Raw genomic sequence first — 22,711 nt, 5'->3', positions numbered from 1 at the left:
CCCAGAATGGTGCCTTATGCAAGTTGAGGTACGCCACTAGTAACTGGTACCAGAGGAGACGTTCCGATGTAGGTAACCACGCGCTGCTGTTGTCCATGGAGGTATGACTGCAACCAAGCCAGGGCTATGCCAGAAATACCCACGGCCGCGATTGCGATGAGAAGTTGCTGGTGTTGCACGGTATCAAACGCCTTCTTCAGGTCAACGCAAACAACAGCTGTATGCAGACCCACTTCGTGGGCTAGCAGCCAATCATTCGTTATCTTCGTGAGGAGTTGCGCGGTCGACCGGTGCTTCCGGAAACCAAATTGATCTTCATGGAACGGGCAACGTTCTTGGAAAAAACACCTGGAGACGAGAGAACACGAGCTGCTCAAGGAGTTTGGCGAGAATAGACGTTAGAGACACCGGGCGGTGATTGGAAGGGCAATTACGGGGGGCTTGTTTTGACTTCAATATCGGGGTGATGTGGGCAATTTTGAACCGGGATGGAAAGTGTCCAGAAGAGAGGGAAGTGTTGTACAAAATGGTAAGTGAAAGGGCGACTACGTCTTTCGATACCTTTAGCAAAAAAGGCATAAATCCGTCCGGGCCAGGAGCTTTGCGCCTCTGGAGGGCACTGATTAGCCTTTTCACTTCTGAGACAGTTACCGCCTCGAACGTCCTGAGGTCCGTAGAGTTAGCCGGACCCATTGGCAGATCAGAGGTAGCATGATTATCGGTGACAATAGCGTGGAAGTAATCGTTTAGTCTCTCAGCTGGGATAGTAACTGTTTGCCTCTGTGGCGTACGCTTGGTGATCGTGTTCAATATTTTCCAGAACTGTCGAGGTTCCCGTTCATACGTCCTGCACCGATCCGCGAAGTAACGATTCTGAAGATGTATACGTATGTAGTATGGCTGCAAATATGTCTGCAAAAGGTAGTTCTAACCTAAGCCGCGGTTCAGGCACCCCCACCGCTTTGGAGTCACGTCGAAGGAAGGCAATCACCCCTCCCGCTGCCCTGCGCACAGCTACAGGAGGTTCGTACAGTGCCTCGTTGTCTTCAGGAAATCATGAGGCCCCCGTGGACATGATGAAGGAATTTAGAACGTGTATGTCCGAGTAGTTAGACGAACGGCTGGCAAACCTGGTGACACAGGTTGCAGACCTAACCACGGAGGTGACAGCTCTGAAGGCAAGACTAGGGGTGCGTTTGGTTGGTACGATCTAGAACAGGATCGAACAGCTGGTGCACATGGAGCAGCCTCATGCCAACCAAACGCTACTCCAGAAACAGAGCACATTTTGTGGAAAAATGTGCCAAACTTGGTGCATTCTTCAAAATGTGTATGGGTCACCATGGTCACTTTGTACGGTACGACGAGTCCAACCCAAAAGCGTATGCACGTGATCATTTGGGACCAAAATCGATGTTCCCGCCAGGTTTCACTGTGAAAAAGTGAAACTGCTCGGTCTGCTCCGGCCTCGAGGCCGGAGCAAGCAGAACATGTTCTGGCCGACCCAGAACAGGTGCAGTCCCAACCAAACGCGCTGTTCTGGTGAATCCTGTTCTAGTTCGTACCAACCAAACGCGCCCTTGGTGATCTGGAGCGGGAAAAGACGGACCTTGCCGCCACGGTACGGTTTTTGACAGACGACGCCAGCAATACAGCAGTGCAAGGCGGACCAGTCGGTGCACCATTGACCTCTGACGCGGCAAATGCAGGACCGGTAGTTCAACTCGAACCATACAACCTCTCCGACATCATTGCAGAGGAGGTTGAGAGGTCCAACCGTACTACCAGCGTCATAGTACGAGGACTGCCTGCATCATGGAATGAAACCCTATCCCTGCATTGCAGTACTCTGTTCAAATGTTCGACCTCTGACCTGCTGGAAGTCGAACGTTTGCGCCCACGCGCTACTGAACATGAGACTCCAGCGCCAGGTCCAGCTCCTGTCAGAGTACGCTTTGGAAACAAGCGCCTCAAGGCGTCAGCGTACAAGGATCGCCTTGGCCTGAAAGTGAATGGACATGATGTGTACGTCAACAACGACCTGACTCGACAACAGCAAACGAAGCGGAAGGCAGTACTACGTAGAGGATATAACCCGAGTCAGAGGGTTATACCGGCTGAATATAAATCCCGACTGCGATAGCAGGAGGGATTTATATGAGGGTACGGTATAACCCGACTACGAGGGTCATATCCTACTTATGCCAGGTACCCCTACCCATTTCCAGAACAACGAACCTATTTGGAGATCTCCTACATCATGCAGTACATGAACATCTTCTGATGGTTATCAGTTGTCAATTGAAAGAATGGTCGAGCAAGGTCAGAAGGAGATTCCTCCGTGGATGTTTGGCATAAGATTTCCTTTCAGTTCCAGTGCATATTGTAGCATCTTCATGATCTTGTCTTGAGTCGTGAGCGGTGCGGAAGTCGACTGAATTGCTGCGGTGCTGGAGTTTGTCGTTGAATCAAACTACCGCCACTAGTTAGATTACAGCTTGGACTCTTTGGGAGTAAGTGTTACTATAATTATGGTACAGTGCTGATTTTCACATGCGGCATCTCATGATCAGTTTTGCTTTCAAGTAGATGCATTTGCATACACTGTTTTGTATCACATTTCAATCCAATCTATTGTAGCCTTTTCCAATCGGGTTGAAGTACATGTACACTGGTATTACTCAATCTACACTGGTATTATAAACTTATTTACGAAGGAGACAGTCCGTTGATGATCTTCAACTCTTCGAAGTACAATGTACATTGCTGACCCATTCGGGATACTTCGTGGTTATTCGACGTTCTTTATCCTCAGATTCAGTATAATAGAATACTCTGTAGACGAATTCCAGGTCATTCTTCTTTTCCATTGTGTACTGTTCCTCGTCAGTGTGCCGTTCTGTGTGGAGTGTACACGCATGTGGTGTCCGTTGTGTCTGTTTATGTATGGTCCGTGCGCTGGAGTACTGCCGCCGTACAAGTTCACTGCCTTTCAGGCAGTGAACATGTACGGTGGCAGTGCCCTAGCGTACGTACCGTGCACCGGGATTTATATTCTATATAAATCCCGCGCGGGATTTATACTGGCCAATATAACCATGGCTAGACGAGCGCTGATTGGCTGAAAACAGGCCCTACGTACCGTACCATGGTATAAGTAGAGGATATAACCCGAGTCAGAGGGTTATACCGGCTGAATATAAATCCCGACTGCGATAGCAGGAGGGATTTATATGAGGGTACGGTATAACCCGACTACGAGGGTCATATCCTACTTATGCCAGGTACCCCTACCCATTTCCAGAACAACGAACCTATTTGGAGATCTCCTACATCATGCAGTACATGAACATCTTCTGATGGTTATCAGTTGTCAATTGAAAGAATGGTCGAGCAAGGTCAGAAGGAGATTCCTCCGTGGATGTTTGGCATAAGATTTCCTTTCAGTTCCAGTGCATATTGTAGCATCTTCATGATCTTGTCTTGAGTCGTGAGCGGTGCGGAAGTCGACTGAATTGCTGCGGTGCTGGAGTTTGTCGTTGAATCAAACTACCGCCACTAGTTAGATTACAGCTTGGACTCTTTGGGAGTAAGTGTTACTATAATTATGGTACAGTGCTGATTTTCACATGCGGCATCTCATGATCAGTTTTGCTTTCAAGTAGATGCATTTGCATACACTGTTTTGTATCACATTTCAATCCAATCTATTGTAGCCTTTTCCAATCGGGTTGAAGTACATGTACACTGGTATTACTCAATCTACACTGGTATTATAAACTTATTTACGAAGGAGACAGTCCGTTGATGATCTTCAACTCTTCGAAGTACAATGTACATTGCTGACCCATTCGGGATACTTCGTGGTTATTCGACGTTCTTTATCCTCAGATTCAGTATAATAGAATACTCTGTAGACGAATTCCAGGTCATTCTTCTTTTCCATTGTGTACTGTTCCTCGTCAGTGTGCCGTTCTGTGTGGAGTGTACACGCATGTGGTGTCCGTTGTGTCTGTTTATGTATGGTCCGTGCGCTGGAGTACTGCCGCCGTACAAGTTCACTGCCTTTCAGGCAGTGAACATGTACGGTGGCAGTGCCCTAGCGTACGTACCGTGCACCGGGATTTATATTCTATATAAATCCCGCGCGGGATTTATACTGGCCAATATAACCATGGCTAGACGAGCGCTGATTGGCTGAAAACAGGCCCTACGTACCGTACCATGGTATAACGAAGTATAAGCAACTTCGAGCCAAAAAGGTCAAGTGCTCTCTGCCTTATGACGTCATATTGGATGACAAAGGGACACCTCTCTCTCTGACAATGCCATCCAGGATCTGCTGTCTGCCCAATAGGACATATCAGGGAACCCCCAGCCAGACAACCACGCCGTCCTCAAAGTTGCTCATATAAACATCTGCAGTCTACGAAACAAAGTTCATGAAATCCATCATATCCTGCATGCCAATAAAATTCACATCATGTCAATTAATGAAACCTGGCTAGACAGCTCAGTATCAGATTCCCTGCTGAACATCCCTGGATATCGGATATATCGGAACGACAGGAACCTAAGGGGCGGAGGTGTGTGCTTGTACGTCATGTCTAGTCTCCGCGCTCGTCTCATCATGCCCGCATCCAACACACATCTCGAGTCGTTGTTTGTGTCAGTTCGCATTGCACGGGAGCCAGATGCGTGTAAGCTCCTCGTGAGTTCAGTCTACCGCCCACCGAGCTCTGGTACAGAATTCTGGGAGCAGTACAGTGCCCAGTTGGATGGCATTTTCGTGGACAGCTCTGACCTGCTAGTTCTGGGAGACTTGAACACGGACATCTTACAACCGACTCTACATCATAGTCAGCATCTACTTAAGCTTTGTGCAGAGCACCAGCTGCAGAACATTGTCCACGCACCAACTAGAGCGCCTTCAAACACGTGTCTTGACCTGGCTCTGTTGAACACTACCTTTCCATTGCCCAATCCAACGATCATTCCCATGTCAGATCTTACTGATCACCACCTAGTCCGCCTTGATATTGTAATACCGGAATGGAAGCCCCCAGCAACCCAGAGAACTAAGGTTGTGAGAAAACCAGGAATAGCTACTATCAACTACTCTCAGTTTAATGCTGACCTGAATGATATGCTCGAGGACTCATCCTCATTTTCAACATTGGACAGTCAAACTTGCCATCTTCTAACGTCTATTGCTGCTGTTACTGATACGCATGCTCCATCTAAACAAGTTAGACTACCCCTCTGTCCCAAACCTAAGCCTCAACCGTGGGCAACACCAGAGTTACGGAAACTGCTGCAGCGCAGAACTACTCTGCATCGTAGAGTCCTTTCGCAGCCTGGGAATATGGTTTTTAAACCAACAGTATCGTTCTGTCAGACGCGAGGGGACGCTTCTGAGTAGGAGACTGAAATCCCGTTTCCTGATGCACCAGTTCTCGGCACTCCGACGAAATCCTAGAGGTCATTGGGCTCTTCTTAACAGTCTGTCTGGCAGGCGGAAAGTAAGAAATCAGCCAATTGCATCTCTCAGTAGTCTGACAGAGACATTTGCTAACAAAGTGCACGATCCAAGCCGGCCTGCTGACATATGTTTACGCCCAGCCACCCAACAGCCAACTACTGCTGCTCGACTGTCCCATTTTCGACCCGTAACTGTGGCGCACATCACCACACTGCTCAAAGCAACAAACACAAGTAAGTCACCTGGCTCTGACAACGTCTTACCAGCCGTACTGAAGCATGGTCGTGATTCCATAGCAGTTTCTCTCACTGATATTATCAATAAATCTCTGAGCACAGGGTGCGAACCAGATATTTTCAAGAATGCCACAGTCAGCCCAGTTTTCAAATCAGGCGATGCAGAAAGCTCTACTAATTACAGACCAGTCTCATTATTGCCCATATGCAGCAAGATATTAGAACGAGTTGTCTTGGAGCAGCTGGTTGCATTCTTTAAGTTACACAACATCATGTACGTGCCTGACAATCAATTTGCCTACCGTACCAACAGCTCGTGTGAGGACTGCCTAGCGCTAGTGGTCGACGAATGGCTCCAAGCCCTTGATAACAACGAGTACTGCGGCATAGTGTTTGCAGATATGAGCAAAGCTTTTGACCGAGTTAAGCATCAAGAGCTCATTGACAAGTTGAAGATGCTTGGCATTGCTGACACTGCACTTGCTTGGTTTGCAAGCTACCTGACCAGACGCGTCCAGCGAGTAAGAGTAGGACAACAGCTAAGTGGGGCCCGCCCTTGCACAAGAGTTGTCCCACAAGGCTCCGTGCTCGGCCCATTGCTATTTTGCATTTACACCCGTGATGCACCACAGTGCTTCCAACATGCATTGAATCAACTTTATGCCGATGATATCACACTCTATATCAGGCACAAGTCCATCCAGATCATCACAACCCAGCTGAGTGCTGACCTTGCCGCTCTGGATCGCTACCTAGATCAGATGGGACTGGTGTTAAACCCGTCCAAGACTCAGTTTGTCCTGCTCAGGCGACCGGGCACGGAGCTGCCACCTGGCACCGCAGTCAACTGCCGGGGCACTTCCATAGTCCCATCTGCTTACGCTCCGTACTTAGGAATACTGGTTGACGAACATCTGTCTTTCTCAACCCAAGTGGATGCAGTATGGCAAATGTCAATAGGAAGGTCGGAGCATTTGTCCATGCAAAGCAGAATATCAGCATTTTTGGCAAACGACTTTTCTATTTATCGATCATTCAGTCCACATTTTGAGTTTGGCAGCACTGCATATATTCATCGCTTATCACAAGCCCTATATGACAAGCTTCTTACTGCCAGCCGCGTAGCATTAAAGAGAATATTTTCGTTGGATAGAATGACTCCCACCACTCTTCTATACAGTCATACTAACTTGTACGCCCTTGAGAAACGCCTCAACTTCAAAACCTATGTATTTGTTTACCGCTGCCTGAATGGACTTGCTAGTCCTCTTCTGCGAGACCGCTTTACCTTGCGCGCCCATGGTGCTCGCACTGCAGCCACCACCCGTGGCCAAGTCTCTGCTGCTCTTGTTCTGCCCCCCGCTAACACCCGATATGGCTTTAGTGCAATTTCTTATTTGGGCGCTGCCAGGTGGAATACACTTCCACCGGCTTGCCGCATGTCTAGTTCACCAGCTGAATTTCGCTCATCCATCAAATTATACCTAGGGTTCCCTGTAAAAAGGCGCTGACGCCTGTTGGGAATTCCCTAGTAAAAGAAGAATATTTAAATAAATTTTAAACTCGGATGTTGAGCCATAAATAAATGTAAAAGAGAAAAGGACATATGGATACGAGTTTAGAGTAACTCTCCATCACTGTAACATGATACTATATACAGTCAGAAAGTGCAATAACTAGGCACAAAACTGACAGAGTACTGAGACATTCGACGTCCTGACACCTAACTTTAACACATCTCCGTAGCGCTAACCGACAGCCTTCCAACTTGGAAGGTTCAAGGTTATGGAAAGACCAAAGAGGGGAAGGCAAGCGCAACGAAAACGAGCAAAAGCTACAGTCCCAACGGAACAAAGAATGTCGATTGTTACTGGACGATGACGAGACCAGTACGATATTTGACAAAGCGGTCTAACTACAATTCGAAGCAGCAAAGCAGCACACCACCCAACTTGGGTGGGTCATAAATATCCAAGATAAGTAAAGAAAGGGAAGCTTTGCGAAAACGAATTGTACAAGCCGAAAGCCAAACTCCTACAGTACTCCTCATGCATGACATTGTGATGGACTAGTTGACTACAAAACAAGTTGTTTCACACGACGTACGTTTCGCCGTATGGTTCGTGACGGCTCATCAGGTGTGCAATTTGAAACTCGGATGTTGAGCCATAAATAAATGTAAAAGAGAAAAGGACATATGGATACGAGTTTAGAGTAACTCTCCATCACTGTAACATGATACTATAATTATACAGTCAGAAAGTGCAATAACTAGGCACAAAACTGACAGAGTACTGAGACATTCGACGTCCTGACACCTAACTTTAACACATCTCCGTAGCGCTAACCGACAGCCTTCCAACTTGGAAGGTTCAAGGTTATGGAAAGACCAAAGAGGGGAAGGCAAGCGCAACGAAAACGAGCAAAAGCTACAGTCCCAACGGAACAAAGAATGTCGATTGTTACTGGACGATGACGAGACCAGTACGATATTTGACAAAGCGGTCTAACTACAATTCGAAGCAGCAAAGCAGCACACCACCCAACTTGGGTGGGTCATAAATATCCAAGATAAGTAAAGAAAGATATCGTACTGGTCTCGTCATCGTCCAGTAACAATCGACATTCTTTGTTCCGTTGGGACTGTAGCTTTTGCTCGTTTTCGTTGCGCTTGCCTTCCCCTCTTTGGTCTTTCCATAACCTTGAACCTTCCAAGTTGGAAGGCTGTCGGTTAGCGCTACGGAGATGTGTTAAAGTTAGGTGTCAGGACGTCGAATGTCTCAGTACTCTGTCAGTTTTGTGCCTAGTTATTGCACTTTCTGACTGTATATAGTATCATGTTACAGTGATGGAGAGTTACTCTAAACTCGTATCCATATGTCCTTTTCTCTTTTACATTTAAATAAATATAAATAAATGACGGTACAAGTTGTTGGACTGACTACGTAATCTCTTGAACTGCGCCATTATGACCATGTCACGAAAGTTGGCTGCTTTAAACTTCTTAAAGGCTGATTTGCGTTCCCTGATCAAGTCAAGAAGAGCTTTGGTCATGAAAGGGCAAGTCTTCAGATTCCGCTTCGGTCGCTTCCTGGGCACATAAGGCGCTGCAATATCAAGTGCAGCATTAAATTTCTTGGCCCATTCGTCTAAAATCAGGTCAGTGTCAGTGGTTGCAAAGTGATGAAGATTGGAAGAAAACAACATACCGCAGAAGCGGTCTGCGTCGAAGCCTGGGTAGTCTCTGCGTTGTCTGCTTGGTTGCTGACCAGCGGTGTCGGAGTTCCGTTTGCCTACTGTGGGCAATGGGACAGTACTGGTGACCAGGCGATGGTCTGAGAACTCACAGTCTATCGGATGCTGACGTGACAAGGTCTATGTTCGTCAGTATGCAGTCAATCGACGTGCGTGTCGAGGCAGTGATTCTGGTTGCGTCCTGGACTTTATTGGCCATCCCGCACGGGAGTAAAAGTGTGTTCTTGAGATGTTGGAAAATGCTGGATGCCTGATGCAGGAAGTCTACATTGACGTCGCCTAATAATACAACACTTTCGTTGCCCAGTTGTTCTGTGGCTGTGGCAAGCCGAGTCCAGTACTCCACTGGCTCGGATGGGGGCCGATATATGCAACCGAGCAAAACACCATCATTGACTGTGCCGGTTCTGAGCCACATCAATTCTAGACTGGCATGTGAGTGGGTCAAGACAGGAGTCACATTAACTTGGTCGTTCACGTACATGCAAATCCCCCCCCCCCCTTTCCTGCAGGGGCTGCAGGAGGACAAGCACGAGCAGCCCTCAGCACATGGCCGATCACGGCGGAAAAGAATTGCTCCCGGCACGGAGACCTCGTTGTCCGAGATGCTGGAGTCAAGCCACGTTTCAGTAACTGCCAGGAGATCCAGGGCATGTTGGTCTATTAACTTAGCAATAATGTGTGTTTTGTGTCTAAGGCTGCAAATATTTATGTGGCCAACCTGTATGTGGGTATATGAACGGCTTACGGGGGCCAAAGGTTGAGGAGACGATGGTGTAAAGGCTGGAGCATGCGGGTTCAGGGGGAGTGGGTCGGTGGTTTGAGCCATTATTATGCTTTAACGGGTTTGAGAGCCCAGGCCTCTGTACCAAATCGCCACTCTCTTACAGTACGGCCAACTTCATCAGGCCAGAACGATTCTTCCGCGACCTTCTTGGCGTCCGTGACCAAGACTGTAATACGAGCAGAGGCTGTTCTAAAGTGGACGGAGGTGTACACGACGCTTTGTACTACAGATACGCCTTGTGCCTTGCAGTGTTCAGCTATTGAATCCGCATCGCAGTCCGGGTCAACATTTCCAATGTAGTACACCGTCACGCGGGGTTGTCCTACGAGTCCAGGTGCACTCTTGGGTGTTTTCGGTGCTGTGTACCGCGATGTCTCCTCTCTATTATGTATCTATTATTGCACGATTAAAGAGGTCAATATATGAAATATAGAACGAGTAAAAGACCGAGGTCCCCCGAGGTCTTTTACGAGGTCAATAATAAGTGGTCAATAATAAGGGAGTGATTTTTTTTATTGTATTTTTTCATTGGGAACACAGCCCTACAAAGAGACATGTGGAGACAAACACAAGACAAGACACAGGGGATGTAGGGACGACGTGCCGATGTACAGGGAGCAACTCGACCGACCAGGGGTCTCGGCGTTAGCGTTGCAACCTGGCATCGAAAAAAAGGGGGGTGCATGGTCAGGTAGCAAAAATAATAATTTGGTGCGAGAAAGGGGCGCTAGTATTGCACCAAATAATATAAATACGTGTAATGACTAAACCAGAAGGGAAAAGGAAGAAAGAGAACAATAATCATAACAAGCAAGTACTAGTAGAGAGGTAAATACTAAATGGGTCTCAATATCATCATCACAGGTACTGTGTGGACCACAGCCATCCGTTTCGGATTACATCCTTACATACGTTGACCTTGAAGGTTTGGATGCGTCTTGAATGAGGCTCGTGAAGCAGGAGGTCCGCAGGCAGGTTGTTCCAGGGTGTGATGGCGAAGAAGGGGAAGGATCGCAGGAGGTAGTCAGGGGCTGTGCGAGGGGGTGTCCACTTCAGCTGAAAGGCATGGTGCGTCTGACGTTTTTTGCCTTGTGCACATGCTAGCTACGGCAGGGGGCTTGGTTGGTGGCAGCATGGCCTTTACCTGGGGAGGCCCTGGAAGGTAGTGCAGCTTGAACAAGTATGACAGGGCTGCCACCATCCGGCGAAGCTGAAGACTTTGGAGGATGGTTCCAGGTCCCAGGAAATGCAGGGCACGTTGCTGAACCTTGTCCAGCTGGGCCATGTTAGTTGCGGCTGCGCTCGACCAGGTCAGTGGGGCATATTCAAGTAGGGGTCGCACGAATCCCTTGTAGACCGTCACTCGACCATGGTCGTCCAGGATGGGTGCTGCCTTTCGTAGGAAACCCAGCCTTTGGGAGGCGCGCAGTGCAACACTGCGAGTGTGCGCTCTGTAGGAGAGAGTAGGGTCGAGCATGACTCCCAGCAGCTTCAGGGTATCTGTCTCCTGGAGTGCTTCACCTCCAAAGGTGACTGGTGGAGTGCAGGGGGGAACGTGCTTGCGATGTAGAGTCATGCGCTGTGTCTTGGCTGGCTCAAAACAGATACGCCACTTGCGGCCCCACTCCTCAAGACTGTTGAGGGACCCTTGGAGGGAGGCAGTGGACTGTTGGAGATCGTCAGTTGGCTGTACTAAGCTGTAGAGTGTGGTGTCGTCTGCAAAGCTGCTCAGCTGCGTTCCTGGTGTTAAACATTGTTCAATGTCACAGGTGTATAGAAGGAAGAGGCTGGGTCCTAGGATGCTGCCTTGGGGGACACCAGCCTGGATGGGGTGAGCATCTGACGTCTGGCCTCCAACCACAACGCGGATGTTTCGGTTGGTGAGGTAGTCCTGTAGCCATACAAGCAGGCGTCCGTCGACGCCGGCCTGCTTTGATTTGTACAGCACTCCTGTGTGCGATACCCGGTCAAACGCACCGGCAATATCCACGGCGAGGACCTGAACACAACCGCCAGTACTTATGGTGTGGACCCATTCATGTTGGAGAGCCGTTAAGATATCTGCGGTTCCTCTACCACGTCGGAATCCAAACTGGCTGTTTGGCAACACCTCATGCTTCTCTAGGTAGTTCACCAGTTGCGTGTTTACAATGCCCTCCATGACTTTCGACATGATCGTTAGCAGTGATATTGGTCGGTAGTTAGATGCCAAAGATCTGGAGGACCGTTTGTGAACCGGGACTACATGGGCAAGTTTCCATGCCCCAGGTTGCACACCGGCTAAGAAGTAGAGGGCGAAGAGCTTTGCCAGTGGGTCTGCAAGTTCAGATGAGCACATCTTGAGCACACGAGCAGAGATGCCATCCGGTCCAGTTGCTTTTGATACAGCCAAGTTCGCCAAGTGCCGTTTGACCGTTGCTGCGCGGAAGTGGATGTGCTTTAGCGTGGCATAGGCAGGTCGTTGCAGGTCAGGCAGGTCAGCAGCACAGAGGTCGTTATTGCCAAGGCTACACTTGTTCGAAAAATGCGCTGCAAAGCACTCGGCTTTCTCACGAGAAGAGTGGAACTCTTGTCCTGCAGGGTTGGTCAGCAGGGGGATGTCAGAGCAACGTCCCTTGCCTGCTGCGCTCTCTTCATACCTCACTCCATATACACCCACAGTTGTTGGCATGCCCTCCCTTAGTGGTGTATACGTAGAGGATATAACCCGAGTCAGAGGGTTATACCGGCTGAATATAAATCCCGACTGCGATAGCAGGAGGGATTTATATCAGGGTACGGTATAACCCGACTAGGAGGGTCATATCCTACTTATGCCAGGTACCCCTACGCATTTCCAAAACAACGAACCTATTTGGAGATCTCCAACATCATACAGTACATGAACATGTTCTGCTGGTTATCAGTTGTCAATTGACAGAATGGTCGAGCAAGATCAGATTCCTCCGTGGATGTTTGGCGTAAGATTTCGTTTCAGTTCCAGTGCATATTGTAGCATATTGTCTCGTGAGCGATGCGGAAGCCAACTTAATTGCTGGGGTGCTGGAGTTGTCGTTGAATCAAACTACCGTCACTAGTTAGACTACAGTACAGTTTGGACTCTTTGGGAATAGGTGTTACTATTATCATGATAATTGTGCAGTGCTGATTTTCACGTGCGGCATCTTATAATCAGGTTTGCTTACATGCAAGTAGATGCATTTGCATACACTGTTTTGAATCACTGTATCACATTTCACTCCATTCTAGCGTTTTCCAATCAAAGTACACTCTGTATCATAAACTTAGTTACGAAGGAGACAGTCTGTTGATAATCTTCAACTATTCGGTGTAAAAAGCTTTTTCACGCTAGTACTTATGACTTTCAGCTATGCAAAATGCGAACATGATCACCTATCCAATACCGGTAGTCTATTATATTAATTATTCATATCTTTTTTCATCTTTCCCTCGAGTGGGTCTATTGTTATTAAGCAGTTGTCTGTTATAGTCACCACTATAAATAAAAATACAATCCCAAAAAAATGTACATTGCTGATCCATTCGAGATACTTCGTGGTTCTTTTGACGTTCTTTATCCTCAGTTTTAGTATAATAGAATACTCAGTAGACGAATTCCAGGTCATTCTTCTTTTCCATCGTGTACTGTTCCTCGTCAGTAATGCCGTTCTTTGTGGAGTGTACACGTGCATGTGGTGTATTGTTGTGTCTGTTGTGAATGGTCCGTGCGCTGGAGTACTGCCGTCGTACAAGTTACTTCACTTCTTTTTCTTTCCTTTTTTGCGACTCAAAAGTGATACATTTGAAACAAAGAAAAATGATGGCACCTATGTACAGAGGATGGCCCACGCCTGGTATAAAGTAATTACGTAAAAGAGAAAAAAGAAAAAGAAAAAGTAGTACAGCACACTGGGTCACCGTGGTAAACAAAGAGAGAGAAGAAGGAAAAGAAAGAAAGAGAGGTAAGCAACTCCATGTACATCAACCGTACTTGTGTCATACGCTTACAATGAACACTCAGCAGCCGCCAGAACAGCCGAGTGAACAGGAAGTGGCACTGAAGAGCGCCGGTAGCCGCGCAGACTAGCAACCATGGCTCTCACTAGGCTCAAGGACAGTTTGGTCCGGACGAAAGCCATATATGTACGGTGGCAGTGCCCTAGCGTACGTACCATGCACCGGGATTTATGAATAGAATAAACACCGATGTCGTAGTGTTTATGTCGTAGTGTTTATATATAGAATAAACACCGATGTCGTAGTGTTTATGGGAATATAAACAGTTTAACACTGCTATGGAAACCGAGGCGTAGCCGAGGTTTTTATAGACAGTGTTTATATTCCCATAAACACAAGACAGAGGTGTTTATTCTATTTATACCTAGCTTCGTTTTTGGCCTGAAATACTGGTCCGAAATAGCTCTTTTAGTATCCCACTATACTATAGTATACTATTATCATGTGTAGGGAGCATTGCGTGTTCCAGACCTAAGACCTATCTTTCAACCAACATCTTGATTAACACCCTGGTGGCTGGGTGGTCAAGATAGGTGCTTGGGATTCTTATGGTTGCAGGTTCGATTTCTGCTAAAACTTCTTTCTTCTCTTCAATTTTTTTCTTTTTCAATTGGAGAGAAAATTTCTAAGTCCCTTGAAAGTTGAAAAGTTACAACCTCTAAGTGGGTAATATACAAAGTATATACCCCAAGCAAGAGTGCATAAACAAGAGTATGCAACTGTGGTTATGGCCCAGTGCGCGGCGCGCTGCCTTCATTACATAACTTGCCTTCATCACGCTCTGAAAGCATGCATTCAAACTCACAATTTCTCGTATGAGCCCATCCGTTTTTGCTCGATTCGTTCCAGTACCTACGCGATCTCTGAATTCTGCCGCGTGAACTCCAGTTCCGTACGAAAGTTCATTTCAAACCAGAGAGAAAGTGCGGTGTTTGATTTTCCGCAGTGCGCGGACTGCAGCTGAATGATGTAATGAAGGCAGCGCGCCGCGCATCTGGCCCATAGAAAAGAGATCACAGTTGCATACTCTTGTTTATGGACTCTTGCCCCAAGTTAAAGTGGTGAATATGGAGATATATTCACCAGTTCTAGATTACAGGAATTAGTGGGGGGTAATATGAGCTGGGTATGAATTCAATATAAATCCCGGGCGGGATTTATACTGGCCAATATAACCATGGCTAGACGAGCGCTGATTGGCTGAAAACAGGCCTTCCGTACCGTACTGTATAGGGTGAATTAGCAGTAGTTGTCGGCGAGGAACAAGCTAGGCCTCGACCAAATATGCTTGCGTATATTTCGGCATATTTTCGTGAGACAGTTTGTCATAACTCGTAACATTTTGTCCTTTTCCATTCTTGATCATAACTACATGTACATGCATATTGGCTCACCTTCCGAGTTCAAATATTACTAATACCCTCTACATATACACTCGGTTCCTTGTTATAAATTTCGATATACACGACGCCTCAACCATTCCAAATTCATCCATAAAAGGCATTTCGGAACGCAAGTGACAAAGCTGACTCGGAGAACTATTACTTTGTTGCCTTCGTTGTAATTGTGGACGCACTTTCGTGATGTGTACGTTGAGAAACGTGTCCAGTTACCGGAACGGCTGGTGGCTGCCAACAGCTTACAGGCAACTTTAATACTTCTTTTTCCGCCCATGATTACTGACTCGTTGTCCGGCCTGCTCCGCTGCCGGGTACGGGTCCGGCTATCATGGGATATGCACGTGTACGTGTGACGCTCTCATAATCAGCTAGCTCGCAGTAGTGTTGCACTCGCAGCGCTAGCGAAGACCGAATAGATGATTTGCACAAAGATCCGAGCCGCGAGTGAGACGGGGCAAGTGCACCCTGTGCACCCAGGCTACACTGCGGGCACCCTACACCGTCTAGACGTCTGTAGACTAGCGTAGTGTACTTTTTTTGTCAGCATGAATGAACGGTGCACGGCATGTACATGTACATGATCAGGACCGTCACTGTCTTCAGCAGCTCATGAGTCATGCATGTGCACTTGTAGGGTTAGTGCTTCTTAGTGGAAGCAGGTATTGTACTACTCCCTGAGTGGAAGTACATGACTGTATTATTATGTGAAGAGAAGCCAGGCGTCCAAACCAACCCAAAATACTCTTGGCTTATTCTTCGGTGAAATAGTTATAAAAAATTGTCTTACTAAACAACAGTGAGCATAGAAGCAACCTCGATGCAACCAATAATATGGCATCCGGGAACAGCAAGTGTTGCACGAGGATCCCAAGAACACGTCAAGTTCCATGCTACCCGCCGCCATCAAAAGAACGAAGGATAACTGTGCTAGCCTAGTTCATATTCAATGTAACGCCAACGGTACGGGATATAGGAGCCTGTTGGGAAGGCGTGGGTGAGCTGTAAAATCTTGTACGGTTCGCACAGCACAACATAGTTGCAGCAGTTATTAATAATAATAATCTTTATTTCAGGATTACCCAAAGGCTAACGCCTATCTGGAGGATCTCCTATTATTTTGATTGCGATGGTTAACGTCGACGGACGAGAGTCATAAAGCACAGTCCATGGGGGTTGACGTTTCTGGGCTTCCTTTCCGAAAGGAAAGTTTTATTTCTTCTCAAAAAAGCAGAATCATGCTGATTATACCAGTCTGTTATGAAGACAAAGAAGCAGCCATAGACATTGTGCCATACTAAAGGAACGACAGGTAAAAGATAAAGCACTTCATCTGAAAACTCAAGGACTATCCATAAATACAGCAAATAATAATCCTAACCTGGTAATGTCCAACTCCGTCATGTGAGCCATTCGGTGAGTTATCATGGGAAGCATAATGTTCGAAATGCTGAAATTTGAACAGTTGCAGTTGTGTTCGTCGCCACACAATGCCATCGCCAGTTCACATTTGAAATGTAGCCATTTTTACGCTTGTGTCCCTGTACACGGCATGGAAGGCTGAGCAGTTTCAACTCTTCCATCGCTGCCTGATCTGTACAGTAGTGCGGTTGCGTTCCCGTTCCTGACACATCGGTCTCCGCTAACCAGCATCATGAGCACTCCAATGGTTCCCGCCGCTCCTTCCGTATCGTCCCAGCGCGCCCCGTCAAAATGTGAATTACTGTAGGTAACGAAGCCAGTGTATGATGAAGGCGAATGCACTGTTTGATGATGCTCCAACAAATCCTTTCTAAGACTGAGACCCAGCCGGAGCCGCATCGTCGTCATTACCAGCTAATCATGGGGAGGTATAATGTGACTTTCCACCACTCCCTGATTCAATCATATAATTATAGTTTGCGAGCCTGCGCCAAACTGCTTTCTCACTAGAGCCAGGCATTGGATACATAATGGCTTCAGTAAGGTTTACAATGCTATGTCTCTGGCCTAAGTCCAAGTCTAGATACAGCTGCTCAGAGTCAGGGCTGATGAAGTGTTCATATCGGAACAAGTGAGACTTCAACAGTAGCTAGTACACATCAGGCCTGAGGACTTCGCAGCGTTTCTCCAGCACACTTGTTCTCTCCTTCAACTCAGATACTACTTGAAGTACTACTAAAGGCCATCTGGCTCTCACACTCAGTCCTTCCACCCCTCATTTTCGTGGTTTGGGCTTCCACTCTTGACTCGGCAGGTTCCTGGCCTCTCCGCAGTCTGTCCTCAGGAGACTGGGGTCGCTCTGGAGCTAGTGCAGCCGAATCGAAGGGAATCGAGTTCTTTCTCAGACGTCCACAAACTTTCGTTGTGCTTGACTTCGCTTCCACTGCGGGAAAGTCTCTCTCTCTCTCTCTCTCTCTCTCTCTCTCTCTCTCTCTCTCTCTCTCTCTCTCTCTCTCTCTCTCTCTCTTCTCTCTCTCTCTCTCTCTCTCTCTCTCTCTCTCTCTCTCTCTCTCTCTCTCTCTCTCTCTCTCTCTCTCTCTCTCTCTCTCTCTCTCTCTCTCTCTCTCTCTCTCCTCTCTCTCTCCCTCCCTCTCCCCCTCTCCGAGGCTCTCTCTCTCTCTCTCTCTCTCTCTCTCTTTCTCACTTGATCTCCCTCCCTCCCTAGCTGCATTCCTAACGATGCCTGGTCGTAGGCTATGATTCCGAGACCTCCGGTCGGATGAGCCTCGCCAACCACATCGGCACATCGCCCCTACTCCCCTTTGTGTTGTTGTCCAGTGTCATTTCAGTTGTCCTCTTCCCCTGATTATTAGTACTGTAGGGTGTTGTTTTTTCACGGCTGAGCGTAGCGAAAGAGTGTAAAAAACGTATTTTTCACTCACCATTTTTCTGTCGTGCTCTGCTGCTCTTCCACTGCGCAACTCTCCCCCACCTGCCATCGTGGTCTTGTATTCCTCGTAGAGCGTGGAGTTTTCCCGCCCTCCCTCCCTTGGGTCCCGTACGTTGTTGGGCTTCCATTGGGTGCTGTTTTACTGGTTTTCCATGGCATACTTTGTTTTGTGTGTTTCTGTCCCGAGGGTCTCGGGTTTTTTTGGTTGTACTTCGAAGTATGATTACTCCTTTCTGCTTGTTTCTCTTCGGTTTTTCTTTTGGGTGTGACTGGCAGTGGGGCAGGTCCCATATTAGTAGAAGGGTTTTTTGGCCGCAAGGCGAGTTTTTCCCCCAGCCCGGTTGAGCGGTCGTGGCTGGAAATTTAGGGAGTCGGATTTTCAGGCGCTCCCCCACTGGCCAGTCACAGTCACCCACACCAGGACATTGCTCTGCTCGTGTCTTGCACTGACATATCTCTTGCTGGCCGCCTTGCTCTTTATTACTTCTGGCCTAGTTTTTGGCTAGCGTGTGGCTGCGAGTGTGGTGTGACGGAATACTGAGTACATTCTGTGAGTACATTCTGGTAGACCACTACCCCATGTACAACCCGGTTGCTATGTGAGTGAAAAGCTGTGTTTTTTAGTAAAAAAAAAAAAAAAAGTAGTCACACTTCAGGACCACGACGTGCTTGTTGCAGCCTACACCAATGATACTAAAATAATATTCCCTCATTTTTTCTGCCTCCCGGCCGGCCGGCTCGAAAAGGAACATATGGAATGGGAGCCTCAGTTCTATCTCTCGTCTGCTAGTGCATTCAGGAGCGTAGCAGCGCTTCGGCATGACGATACAAGCCGAATCAAAACAACTCTACTCTCTAGCCAAAAAAACTAGCTCAGTGTTCGTCAGGCAAAAAGCGAAAGTCACGAACTCAAAAGGTGGAGAAGTCAGAGTCAGAAGGTCCACTTGCCCCGTCTCGAACCCAGACAATCTTTGTGCAAGTCATCTATTACGAAGACGGCACGCGACCATGCATGGCATGTTGACGACGTACATGATGCAGAATCTACATGACTGACCGTCTGTACATCCGAGTGAAACGGATCCAAACAGAAAACTGCGCAACCCGCACAACTGGCGAAGCCATGTGAATCGACCCCAATGCACAACTGGTCTACACCACACGGAGCATTGGAACAGGGCGGCCAAGATAGCTATCTATCTACATGACATGTAGATTGTATGCACACCCTACACTTGCTGGGGTAACCCGTATACTATTACCCTATAGAAAGCACACTGCTTTGAATTGATAGAACTACACTGACACTAACTAAGGGCGCGTTCGAATTGTCACCCTTTGACTTTTCGAGGAGTTTCGTTTTTCTGGAGAGGTTGCTTATTGGCCTCTTCAGAAAAACGAAAGTCCTCGAAACGCCACAACCTCATCCGATGGGAGAGGTGGATAGGGCTTGAAAGTGCTACGTCACAGCATAGCAACAATTTCAAAAATTAAAAAACTGGATCCACTTGGATCCAGTTTTTGTATGGATCCAAGCACAAGCCGTCTTACTCACAGCAAGGTGATGTAGCCAGTGAAACTGACTGATTTGGCTACTGGGGGCGGGGTTACAACTGGTGGCGAAGTAAAAGTCACACCTGCATACGACATGAGTGGGTTGCTATGCACCCGCATGCTGAGGCAATAGGGAGGTTTCGCTCTACGGAATTACGTATGAAAATAACGTATGAACTGCACGGAATTTTCATACGTAAAAATCAGAGCTGCTGGGTTTCGCTCTACGTGATTTATCCACGACTGCTAAACTAGTACGGTACTAAACATGCGTTGTTGCTTCGGAGACGCGTTGGCTGCATGCACCCACCGCATGCACCATGAACCGAAACCGCGTTTTCCATCTTATTTTGCACGTGGTGTACGGTGTGTGTACCTTGTGTTTCATCCCACAACTACAGTCCATTCATTGGAAACTGGCACCCTAACTTTTTGGTGTCTCTCTCACATACATGTAGTTGTAGGTATCGTCAAGAGTACATGAAAACCAGAGTGTGCAGCTCGGATGGGTTGCTGTCACGGCGAAATTCCGTGATTACATCATTTTAGGGATGTAGTGCGTACAAGCAGGATTCAAGCAGGTCTCTTTCTGCACAACTGCAGCTCAGTTGTACGCACTACGCCATTTCCCGCCTCAGATCTGGGCCAAATATGATGTAATCACGGAATTTCGCCGTGACAGACACCCATAGCAGAAAAGGCCCCAAGCTGCACACTCTGGTTTTCATGTACTCTTGGTATCGTGAAAACAACAGTACATCCTGCATTGTGTGACCCGTGCAATTACTCCTTGCCACATTCCTGGTCGGTCGAGTTGCTCCCTGTACATCTGCACGTCGTCCCTACATCCCCTGTGTCTTGTCTTGTGTTTGTCTCCACATGTCTCTTTGTAGGGCTGTGTTCCCAATAAAAAAATATTATATCAGTTAAAAAAATATATAATTTGAGGCCAGAAAAGTCCAAGAACAGGGAATTAGAAATTCAGCCAGGTTTTACAAAATTAGGACAGGTATGCCATGGCAAAATGTATGGAGAAGCAGATCCAAAACCCAGATTTTTGAGATTTAAGTGGGTTTTTGATCCTCAATTCGGCCCAAATCCGACTTTCAAAAGCCAGCGGGCCAGTTTCCGATGAATGGACTGTAGTAGTTTTCAGTCCGCTATCGGGCGGCAGCACTCCAGCTCTGCTTTGCACTTCTCTTAAGGTATTAGAAGCTGTTTTCATCCGTAAACACAATCCTAATCTATGCATTCAGAAAGAAAATGTCACAAAACTGAGACTCTTCACCTAGCATTCACACACGTATCCATTCGCATACACACAGTCATTTGAAACGTTTTAGAGTAGGATGCATGTTTTTCAGCTCCCGTTTTTGTATCGTTTTTAGGGTACTTTGGGGTCTCTGACCCGGATTTTTTGTTGCAATTGTAGCGACCTCGCTGCATGACGTCAGCTCCCTCACCAGATATACGCATGCGCATGACACATTTCTTTCTCTTTGTTCTAAAAAAAACCGATAACAATTAGACAAAGTTGCCCTCTCCTCTGAGTTGTAATTTTTTAGGCCCCAGGGTGGTATGTCCCGGGATTCATCTGTCTCCCCCGTGAACAGATACGACTTCTGCCATCCTGGGTGCCTAAATTGGTGACCCCCGACGCTGCGCTCGCGGAGCATTCTAGTATTTTGACTTTAGTAGTGGGTTTTTCATTTTGATGAGTTCCCCGCTATTATCTCTATGGAACGAAACAAGACTTGTCAGGAGTACTACTACTTGCTTTCGTGGAGTGTGGCTGGTGAACTGTTCGTGCTGTGATCTGCAAGCGTCGTATGGTCTCGTCGGGTAAAAAGGAAAAAAACCTACTACTACTGTATTTGACGGACCTATTGGAGATGGCACAAAGAATTATTTTGACTTTCCGGATTTGGGAATTTGTGGTGCCTCTCGCCGCCCACCCGCCCTCGGCACACCTGGAGCTGCTGCGGACTACGCCCTCCTGCCGCCGCCATCCGTCGTCATGCTGCTTCTGCCCGTCAGCCTGCCAGCCATCACTGGTTTTCGCTGCAGTCCATTCCTGCGTGCACCGCATTCTGGCTGCCTGTCAATCACGGGCTGTTGACAATAAACTTGAGGCTCAACATCTGCACCTCACCGCCTGGACTTGGAGCAGCTGTGGAGCAACCACCCTCCAACCACCGTCCAGTGTGCGCCGGCCACAAGCTGGAGCTTGGCCCCTCCCACCCGCAAAGCCTCCCCAGTCGTGGAGCCAGCACTGCTGCTACTACTACAAAATTGTATTGCTGTCATGTTCCGTACCTGGATTGGCTGCGGACTACCCAGTCGCCGCCTCGCCACAATGCTATACACCGCTACATGGGCTGTTAATCGGCAAGTTTACCCACAACTGATTACTGCGCGTCTTTGCCTCTGCCTTCACAGTTTGCATACAGTTTTTCTCTCTCTTTCTGCCTCTGACATGCTCTCCACCTCTGTCACGTTAATCCACCTCTGACATGTTAAAGGGAAACTGAACGCCAAAAATAAGTATGGCTTATCCGAAGGGGAATTGGGCACTGATTCCGATGAGCTATGTCTCAAGCCGATCAGAGAAGAGGAACCGTGTCAAATTTCATAAGTAACACCTTCCATATTTGGAAATTGGGCTTGATGACGTGCGTACTGCTTAGCTGTCACCATGCTGTGCATGCTCAGCAGTGTAATTGAATGGAAGAAAACAATTACTTTGATGTTTTGCAGCTCTATTTCGTTCCCTGACGGTAACCAAATCTAGATGTAGGAATCTGTTGAGCAGGAGAGTGACACATGTCTTCTCGAAGGCTGTCCAGGCTGCAGTGGTGATGAAGAAGACACGATCATCACCCCGAGATCGATTGTAGCCAAGTGGAAAACTCATGGTGAATTTGCTTCCACTCCAAGGCAATGAAGGGTGCTTGTACTGCCTTCCAAAGTGAAGAGGAGATGAACATGGCTGTACATAGCTGTTGTTCTATGCCAACTTACCTACTCTTGCTGGTACCGTAGTGCATAATTGCAAATTTCGTGGACGAACAACTCGAGTCACTAGTGGCTAGTGAGCAACACTAACAGGTG

The sequence above is a fragment of the Sycon ciliatum genome, chromosome 4 (genome assembly GCF_964019385.1).
Source record: "Sycon ciliatum chromosome 4, ocSycCili1.1, whole genome shotgun sequence".
NCBI lineage: Eukaryota > Metazoa > Porifera > Calcarea > Leucosolenida > Sycettidae > Sycon > Sycon ciliatum.
The sequence above is the reverse complement of the archived record's forward strand: the minus strand, read 5'-3'. Positions refer to the sequence as shown.